Genomic DNA, 10,600 nt, shown 5'->3' with positions numbered 1-10,600 from the left:
ACTCAAATCGTACCCAATCATTAGCATCGTCCTCCCTAAAATGAACATGACGCTCGCCGGGGCTTCCCGTGTGTCGAGCGTCATTTCGCTGCTTGTTCGCCGTGCAAAGTGTGTCACGCGTTTGATGCATTTTAACCGCCCCCCCCCCACACTCGGGTCCCCACCCACTCCTCCTTCATCTTGTCTGGTGCCATTTTCATTCTTTGCATAAATGCAGTCTAACAGTATTAAGTATTCATGCACGTCGGGGAAGGTGGTGCCTGTCCTTCAGGGTAAGTGTCAGGCCTGCGTGCGGCACAAGAAAAGCCCCGGGGAGAGGGGGGAACATTAGGATCCATCAGCCTGACACACAAATCATTCTTTCATGTAAACATAAATATGTGGCTATGTTTCCAGCGTCATCTCGCTATCTGTTGCTAGGCTACCTTGCATTAAGCAGTGTAGCTGTCCCTGTTCATTTTGCTCCAGGGAGTCCGGCAATACCGTCATATAACCTGCTGAGTCTTAATGAGAAGGCCTGCTCATATGAGTGCATAAGAACATGGAGGAGATGTGAAATTTATTCAAAGCGCCAAAGAATTCGGCTGTCTGTCAGCGACCGCCGCAGCGGGCAGGCGCTTATGAATTTGAAGTGTTTCGAGGAGGGGAGATTTGAGGGGAATATTTTTTTCCGCGCAAAACACACCTGAGACAGGAAAAGGTCACAATGGATCAACACGCACACAAAGGCTAAGAAACGCTGCATGGGAACACACTCGTACCATAAACAATGTGACACGCCGGGCTCCATAAAGGTCATTTGTTGAGAAATCACTGATCCCCAAATGCATTAACAAAAGTCAATTAACTATTCTACAGCAAAGATGAAAAGGAAACCATCTCCAATCATAAAATTAAAAAAAAAAAATATATATATATATATATATATACGGAACCAAGGCGAGTCCAAGCCCCCACACAATTCCAACATCCCCAGGTAATTACGTGTGCCATAAAAACGACAGTGGAAGCCGATGGTCAGCGAGAAGAAAGAGCGGGGAGATGAGGGAATGCGGCGCCAACAGCTGCTTTGAATAGATTGTGTGTGGGATGAATTAAAAAGTTGAACCTTTCCCCGGCTGTATTCACATGCCTGCCTCTGGGTGATTAATCACGGCCGTCAGGACCTGTAATTCTTTTCAATGGGAAACAAATGCAGCCACTGTCCCCGCTCCCGCACGACGCTCGGAGGCCCGGGGCCGCCGGCCCGCCAGCCCGGTCACAATACCCGGAGCCCGCAGGAGCCCACCTCGAGGAGCAGCACACTGTAATCTGCTCCCAACATGATGGTCTGGACAAACAAACGTCATTTCGACTCAATTGTAAAGCACAATTGGTTGCTTTTGTGCGCCCGCCGCTTTGTATCGCCTGATCAATAGTCGGGGGGAAGTTGGCGGGACTGTGAGCCCGGTGTGCCCAAATCCAGGCTTGGATGCATGTGATCCATCCAACTGGATTTTACTGTCCGACTTGAAACCCAATCCCCGTGACCAAAGTCAGCCAGCATTACGAATGTTGCATTAAATTGACTTCCACGTCAAAACTTGAAAAGTGTAACCATCTGCCCAAATCCAATCTTCAAGGCAATCTGCTGTGTCAAAAATCATGAAGCCAACCTTGGCCCAGTTTTTTTTTTTTTTTTTTTGGTGACGCTTTATATTTGTCCGTAGTCGCAATGTGACTTTAAAGCAGCTCACGAGGGCCCGTAACTAGATTTGTGATGATGAGAGGGGACTCGCTTAAGTCGGTGAACTTCATGTCACGTCCCTGCATGGTTGGAAACAGCTGATCTAGTTTGGAAAAGACAGTGAGAAAGTCACGAGCCAGCAACACTGAGAGCCTCCGAGGGGAAAGTGTGTCATCAGCATAAAAATAGAAGCCTGCTAACGAATTCCTAATCATACGCCCCCCCACCCTCCCTCCTTCCTCGAGGGACCGTGTTAAAGAGGTTAAAACACCGGCCGGTGCATGAGAATATGCGGCACATCATCTCAGGAGATTATTTCAATGCATTCCAACGTTTCACTAATTATCTTTGAGGACCCACCACAAATCCTTCCATTTAAAATCCAAGTAATGGACTGTCCTCATTTCCCAAAAGTCACAAGGACGTCAAGCCTCTTCTGTGCCTTCCTTGTCCATCCCGTCGAGTGACAAAAATGGCCTAAAAGCAAAAACGCCCCATTTGCACACGGGAAAAGCTGCATCCCAAGCTCGACTGAGTCAAGTAATGCCCGTCTTGCTTTTTACGAGTGAATAACTTCAATGCCCTTGAGACGAGCTCCCGGGTACTGATTGCAACGTTCTACGTGACCCCTGAAAATAAATTGGAATTCCCCCCCCCAAAAAAAAGAAAAATCCTTTGTATTCATCAAAAGGCAAATGTCAGCGTTGCCACTGGGTGAAAGAGTGCTTTTACACACGTGTGAAAGGTTGCGAGGGCTTTTTAATTCAGAGTCGCTGATGGAGGGAGCTACTGCGTGCTGGCAATGCGCTGTGAGCAAAAAGAGCCAGACGCCTCTATGGCCTTTGTGTGTGTCTCTGTTTGACCAGGCGGCGTCTCCCGGTGCACAGGAGCAGCGTCTCGCACACACACAAAAAAAAAAAAAAACAAAGCGGCCATTATCGCTCCTATCGCATCCTTTTGGCTCTCCTGCCAAAGCCGACTGGGAGGTCCATTAAAACGCATAGGCGACACCTTGAGCTGTGGACAAACATGGACGCACAATGGCGTGCGGCGGTGGTTGCCACGGCGATAGGAGGAAACATAGCACAGCGGTGACAAAGAAAGGGAGTGAAAAGTCCCTTTTTGAAAAATAGCTCCTCTTTTTTTTTTTTTTTTTTACTTTGTGTCAGCAAGACTGTAAAGCATCCCATTCACTGACATGGAGATGTTTTCATTCGCGACACCACCAGCCGGCCGGACCTGCATTAGAAATTTCCTCCAACGCGGGCTCACTCTGCTCTTGACCCAATGAATCACCGAGAGTGATTCGGTGTATATTTATTTGTATGAAAAATACTTAAGCTTGTTATGTTTTGGTTTCAATGAACTACTCTACTTTGTAAACTCGCAGCAGTTGAGTAAACAAAGGCTACGAGGACAAAAACACGGCGGTGGTTCACTTTTGACACGCCTTCACTGTTTGGTTTAACGATCACTCAATGCCCGCTAATCAAATTCACACGTTCATTTTGTTCTTCTAATTGGCGCAGGCCTACAAAAACAAGCAATCACATATGCATTTAATTTGGAGCAGGACAGCGGCTCCACGTGATGGAAAGCCTGAAACATGCGTGCAGATGTTTCGATCGATCCTCCTTTGTATGTGCCACGGATTATTTCGGGTTTCTTTGAAATCAAAACATCTGTGAGGAAAGAGTTGAAAAGTTGGGAAAAGGGACGTTTAACAAAAGTGGTTTGGGTTTCTATGATGGATGTCTATGTGCTCCGCGTGCAAATTGATGCTTTAAAGAAAAACGACTAACGATCAACTATCGCTACACGATGCAACTCGATATTTCGATACACCCAAGTACGTAAATGCATTGAAGTTTCCGCAACAATTCTACAGGTGTGCACCTCGAGCTAGTCTGTACGCAATCTGACAGCTGGTCTTCAAAACCGGGAGGCAAGCTGTTTTTATTCTTTTTTTTTTTTTTTCTTAACTAGAATTCTCCTTGACTCTTCCTTTTTCTCTCCGCGCGACTCTTCTCTCCACCTGCCTGCGTTGCCACGGCCTTGTCGGAATCTTCCCAATCCCCACTCCACTGCGGTGTATCCGCCCGGAAACTCCACAGATGCTGCCACTTTTTAGCGTGCTCGTGCACACACACCCACACACACACAATGCATGCAAAGTGATGGGATGAAGATATTAGTTATGGCAAATAGATGTCTGTCAGACTGCCCTATAACATCTTTGTCGCTGTTTACCGGAGCGAAGAGTTGAACGCTCATGGTTGCAGACGCACACACCCATTATTATTGTATTAAGACATTGTTTGATTCATTAAAGAAATGGGATTGTGACGATCGATTCGAAACTTTTTATATATACACACACATACACACACACACACACACACACACACACACATCAATCGTTACTTGGAATGAAGTACCGTAAATTTCGGACTATAAGCCGCGACTTTTTTTCGCAAATTTTGAACCCCGATTCATGAGTTTTAGCTGGTATGGTTTATACTCCAGTGCGGCTTATGGTCCGAAAATTACGGTAAGTCAAGTAACAAAGTGACTAACTGCGGCGACACTTCTCACCACAAAGTGGGGGGGACAAACACAAAGTACGGGTCTCGGCAATATTTTTTTTTTCCCACCTTTGTTAACAACCGCAGATGGCCGCTGGTTTATTTGTCTGCAGAAAGGATTCCGAGTGGGAGGCGGCAAAAGAGAGGGGTCTTAAGCGCTCGGCTTGTTTTTCTTGAGTCTGTCGGGGAGGGAATGAGGGATCACGGGGTGAGGAGTCAAGGGGAGGACAAGGTGACTGATTGAGCCAAGGCATTAGGTCAGAGTCAGGCTGCTGAATCAAACCCGGCCGGCAAAGAGCCTCCTCAGGACTAACTATGATCAAATGCATCACGGGCCTCCCTCCCTCCATCAACACATGCGTCCCACCGGACGCTATATGACTTCCACATGTGCACTCAGAGCGGGCTGCGGCGCAACACACATTAACGGGCTTATCAGCACGCAGCGCCCGCCCGCCCGCCGCAGCGGCTGACAAAAGGCGGCTTTTGCCAGAATAATGGATGCGTGAAATCAATCTGAGAGTTTCAAAAGGTCATCATGTGCACAGTGACAGCTCCTGGAGCAACAAGAGGAAGCCATAGAATCTGTGAAAGGGGGTCCAAACAGCGGGACTTTCATTTAAAACGGGTCAACACCAGTTGAGTTGTCTGCTAATGACAAAAAAAAACGAGGATGCTTTATTCACCGGACGCAAAATTATTACTCTGCAATCATCGCCGGACGCTATTGAAAGGGAAATAATTCTGGGCCGCTTGGTTCATTTCTAAAAGGAAATGCATTACAAAGTACATGCTGCTTTTCCGCCCGCATTCATCCGAAGCCCTTTCAATGTAAAATTCAATTATGCAGAACACCTGAACAAACAATATCGCGCAGATAATTATCCCGAACCTTGGAAAGGCTTGGAAAACAAATTAGCGGCAACAGAGGGTGGTGGTATTTTTACCCGGGTGCGCTTACAAAGCTCACAACGTTTTCGCCGCTGAGTTGAACGGACTTGACTAGTTGGCGAGACCTTTTCAGACGCATTTTCTATTAACGCCATTTCTCAACGCTAATTAGCGCTCTTTGTTCCCACCGGCATCTATCAAAATGTGTTTGACTATACTCACGTTTGGACGTTTTTAAGGGGAAACAACGTTTCTCTTAATTAATTTGATTTTGTCCAAAACATTTCATTCACCAAAATAAAAGAAGAGTTTGTGAATAAGCAACCAATTAGCCCAGCTTCTATTCTTCTACTACTCCATTTTGACCTTTCTGGTAGTCCGGCACTATTCTGCCCCTCTCAGGTCAGTTTGGGTATTACAATAAATTTGTGGGAGACTTTGTGAAGCTGCCTAAAAAATCTGCTTGAGCCAGTCACCTCAAGCCAACCCCGTCAAAGGCATTTAGAATGGCGATTGAGAGCAATGAAACTCTAACCGCAGGTTCAACGTCAGTGACCTGTGACATAGCAAATTCCCACAGAGACACTTGACAATCTTGTAGCAATTCTTCCCAGAAGAGTAAAAGCTTCTGAGGTCGTCGGAATAACTCCACATTTCCTCCCATTTTTACTGCTTCTGTGTTTCATACTTATGGACGGTGACCAGACATTTGATCCGTCGTGTCCGCGGAGGTTAAGATGAACAATTTGTCATCATAGTCGCATCCTAGTTACGACTGGGAACTGGATTATTTAAATTCTGCAATAATTAGCCCTATGTTTGGAGTTGTGGGACACAAACCGATTCTTAATGTAGCCCGATTTGATGACGGTGTTGCCTAATGCAGGCCTGGGCTCTCAGAGCAAACCACGAAGAGGACCAGTGAGCTATCTTGGCAAAGCCATCGGCCCGTATTGATTGGGCAAAGGCCCAACAGCCCCTCACTAAAAAGAGATTAAAATATCAGGCTTGTCTTGGACGTTTATAGAGTGTGTGACCTCAGTCCAAGCGAGTACATACATCATCGTCGGTCCATCTCCGTGAGCCGGGCTGAATGTTGAGTGGCACGTCACGGCGGCGGGGAAGGGAGAGAGAGCCTCGTTTCCAAATTGCAGGTGCAACGTCAGTGTAGCTGTTTCATTAAAAAGTCACACCGCGTGCCCTCGCATGGAAATGTTCAAACGTTATTGCCCCGGAATGTGTCTTTCACACCTTTTGGGATGGATGCTGTGGGAAGGGTGAGACAAAAGGCGTGAAAGGACGCGTGCATCCATTCCCAGCTACTTTCATTATAGAGCAAGCAGGTCCTGTCAGCGTCTTTTCATTACACGGGGCCCCTATATGCAGCGCCGGTGTCCGAGCGGTCCGCTCTGTCGCCTGTCAAGGAAAGGCGCTCTCGGGGAAAGGCCGCCTATCTCCCAGATCCCACCCCCCCCACCAGACTCGGCAGGCAGGCGAGAGAGGCCAGGCAGAAAGAGAGGAATCGTGTTTGCCATCAACAGCTCAAGAGAGCAGCATGGCAGCAAGATTGATGACACCCTCCCTGAAAGTAACAAAAGAACTCCTGTGCACGAGGGCCCGCTTATGGAGCTTGATAGAGTTGTCATCCTCTTAATAAACAGCTCGGATATGTCAACCGCCGAGGCGACGGGGGACGCCGCCCGTGCTCGCCCACCAAGCCACGGGCGGGATCGCCTACTGGCATGGCGGCACCGCCGCTCCATATGGAGCCCCCCCCCCCCCCCTTCCCGAGTGGCAATTACTGGAGAAGAATAAATACATGACAAAATGTTCACGTTTTGTTGACTTTTGCCGCAGTGTGAGCGACTCGAAGCAAAATTGCACTGGAACTCCCATGAAACTTTAAATTTATCCCACTTCGAGCAAGTGGCACTTTTGCTTTTATTAACATCTGGGGAAGAATGTCAGCTGCGGGACAGATGGAATGATGTGCAGCTTTTCATATATGGGGATCTCAAGTGTGAGTACCATACCAATAAGCTTGACAATATTCTACTTTTGCTCTGGCTGCTTCAAAACTTAAGTAGGGTTAGCAGAGATTAGCTTTAGCTTACAGCGTTTTCATACTGCTAGCACGCTAAATGAAGTACGTTTTTGCTATACTAGAAGTAAAAATGCCACCCCCGGCACTGTTTCTTTTCTTATTACTTTATTAGAAAAAACTTGTAATCATATATACGGCTAAAGTCCGTCAACGTTCGTAGAGTTCATCTTCGATGACACAAACGCCGCACAACTGTTTTTGGCGGGGAGTTAATTTTGCCGCAACGGCGCCTTTTTAGGTTTTATTAACAACGTCGCATGCAAGTCTCTTTAGCTTAGCCCGGAAACGCTGCTAACTACACTGAGCATATCTTTAGCTACAAAGAGAGATTGGTCTTGCCCTTGCATCTTTCGATTTGTTTTGGTATGCGGCGGCCCTGGGAGCATTAGTGCTACACGCTAATTGACAAAGTGTAATTCAGCAGCTCTGTGATAAAGTGCTGCTTCCGCCGGGGAAAATACAATTGGATATATTTTTTTCACATTCGGGGCTCGGCTGTTTGCCGTTAGCCAGCTCGAACGTACAGAGCGCTCGGACCAGAGGAAGGAATCTTAATCTAGATGAATCCAAGTTCAAAATAAGCAAAGCAGAAATTCTCAAATATATAAACAACTTCCTCATAAGCATTGTGACAAAAACACCCACATTTATTATTAAGAGGAGCTAAAAGGCTCCCAAAGTGTTGTTGAGGGAGATACTTGACATTTTGGGAACTGTGTGAGAGAATGGGCTGCGGGGGTTGGCTGGCAACCCACTGAAAGAATGTTGTTGTGGCACATTTTATTACCTTGAAATAGAGCTGTACGTCTCCATGCTGAATTAAGCCTTATATTAAAGCATTTAAGTGTTAACAGCAAAACAAAAGACAAAACTCAGCAGCAAAACGGAAGGAGCAAAAAGCCCAAGTAAACCTAAAACAATAGATATTATAAAAAATATATATATTTGGAATTCCTTCGACAAAAATCAAAATGGAAACTGACTTAATATGTGGCGGGCAAATTATTTATCATGACTGAAGCAAAGTGTTGGGCGAAAATAAAATTGACAATAACCAACATTACCGTCTGAAAACATTCTTGGGCTGACACATTCACAAACAAAATCCGAGAAGCTGCGATAACCAGGAAGAAAGGCTCAAGTGTAGACACCCTATTTGAATTCAAGAGGGCGTGACAAACACAAATTCTAGACAAGAAAATCGTGCAAAAGAAATTTATTTTTATAAAGTCTGCCACTTACCATATTCACTTATTTGGGGGTAGGGGTGGGGGTGGGGGGGGGCAGCAATGTTGTTGTCTCAATTGAATCTGCAGCCCACTCCCAGTGTGATACCTAGTTAAAGGCAGCAGGCTGTGAAATGGTATTTGGAAATAAATGAAAGTGACTATGAAACAGTGGAGTTGGAAGATATTGCCGTGTCAAGATGACAGACAAGCCCTGGAATGGAGCTCAAGAAAAAAAAAAAAAGTTATTATCCCAAAGAAGAGCAAGAAGGCTGGATTAAATGTAACCCATGACGGCTCGCACAGCTCTCTGACAAAAAACGTGCACACAGGCGGGATGACGGAGACGGCAAAAATCACAACAATCCCGGCTGCAGTGGCTCGCTTGTTGATTTTCATGCGAACAATCCATCTTGTTCCGCCGCCGCCGTGGTGCCAATAAGTGTTATTGCAAAGCGTTTGCCTATTGACGCTCCATATAAAAGCGCTTTGAAAGAGCTTAGGAGCAACGCAATCCCCGGAGGCTCTTCCTCGCCTGATTTACAGGCCACAGCCACCATTGTGTTGTCAGCCTTATTCATTTTTAAAGTGGACCACTGTCCTGTGGTGCGAATGTGTCCTCGGAGGACGCCGGGGGGATCGTTTTCGTATCGTCAAAAATGTTGGTCAAATATGCGGACAGCTTGGAATGCAAAACACAAGCGACAACGCCGTATGGGCTTCATCGGGTGTCAAAGTCAAGGCCCACAAGTCGGATTCAGCACACCAATAGTGGATGGTTGCCATATTTGCATGGCTCCCAATTACACAGCACATGTATAAAAAGGCCCTTTGTGCATCCCATTTCATAGATGAATAAACGACATGCAATTATTAATTGAAAGCATGATGAGGAAGGTGGATTGCCCCCCCGCCCCCTTTACACACACACTTTTTCCTCATTTAAGTCTTTCACATACACACAAAAACGTCTCTCCATTTTGTCCGGTGCCTGTCACGTTCTGCAAAAGGCCTTTTAATTACATTTGGACAGGGCGGTTCATTACACATAATACACGTTTGACATGTAATAAGTAGCATAAAAGCCAATGGCTAATGTTGATTTAGGTTTTATAGCTATAGGGGGAGAACGCATTCCTTTATGAAAGACTTTGCATTTATGATTACGGCCTGTGCTTTTCACTGCCAAAGGAAATCCTAGATGGCTAACTGCTGCCCTCTCTTGGTGTCTTGAGGATACTGCACTTCATAATTTGAAGAACGCAATCTAATCAAATGGTTGTTGGAGTGGAAAAAACACGTTATAATGGTGCTGCCTTGCATTTATTTCAAATCAGAACACAGTATGTCTGTTTTATTTTCTTCCTTACATTGATATTTTGTCTATAGGAGTCATCTTGTGAAATGAGATGTTTTACATTTTACAGTTGGGCCTACCACTCCTAATAACATAAGATAGTATTTAACCGTACTACTCTTCTCGCTAACTGCTAAAGTGATGAGCTGTTCATTACATTTTAAAAATCGGTTATAAAATCGAGTACAACTACTACGAATAGTTGCGCTTCAGCTACACTGTGCTAACTCCTTTCTCATAGAAACAGACATTAAGAACATTCAGAATGATACACCCAACTAATTAAGGAGAACATGTACATGATGAGATTGACAGAAGATCCTGTACCTGAACTATGAAGCACACTGACCAATGTGGCACAAGTTGACCTTGCAAGGACTTGAGATTGCATGTGAGCTGTCACAGCACATGTCTTTAATTACTGGAGAGAACATTCAGGCTGGAGCAGCACAGCAGGTCATGCCCTCCAGCCCAACATGACAATGGAGAAAAAAAAAAAAGACAGGCTGTAATTTTATCTTCAAACTGGGACATAACCTCTGTGTCGTTGAAGGAAAATTCCCCACGCGGGACTAATAAAGAACACGGAAGGTAAATTTAATCGGTGGTTTATGAGTGTCCGGCCCACACTCAGAATGTTAAGCACGCCGTACCTTGTAATTACTAAAGTACATGAATTCAACCATGTTTGGCTGTTGCAATGCGTCCAGG

The sequence above is a fragment of the Syngnathus scovelli genome, chromosome 17, assembly GCF_024217435.2.
Source record: "Syngnathus scovelli strain Florida chromosome 17, RoL_Ssco_1.2, whole genome shotgun sequence".
Classification (NCBI taxonomy): domain Eukaryota; kingdom Metazoa; phylum Chordata; class Actinopteri; order Syngnathiformes; family Syngnathidae; genus Syngnathus; species Syngnathus scovelli.
This window is presented reverse-complemented; position numbering follows the sequence as displayed.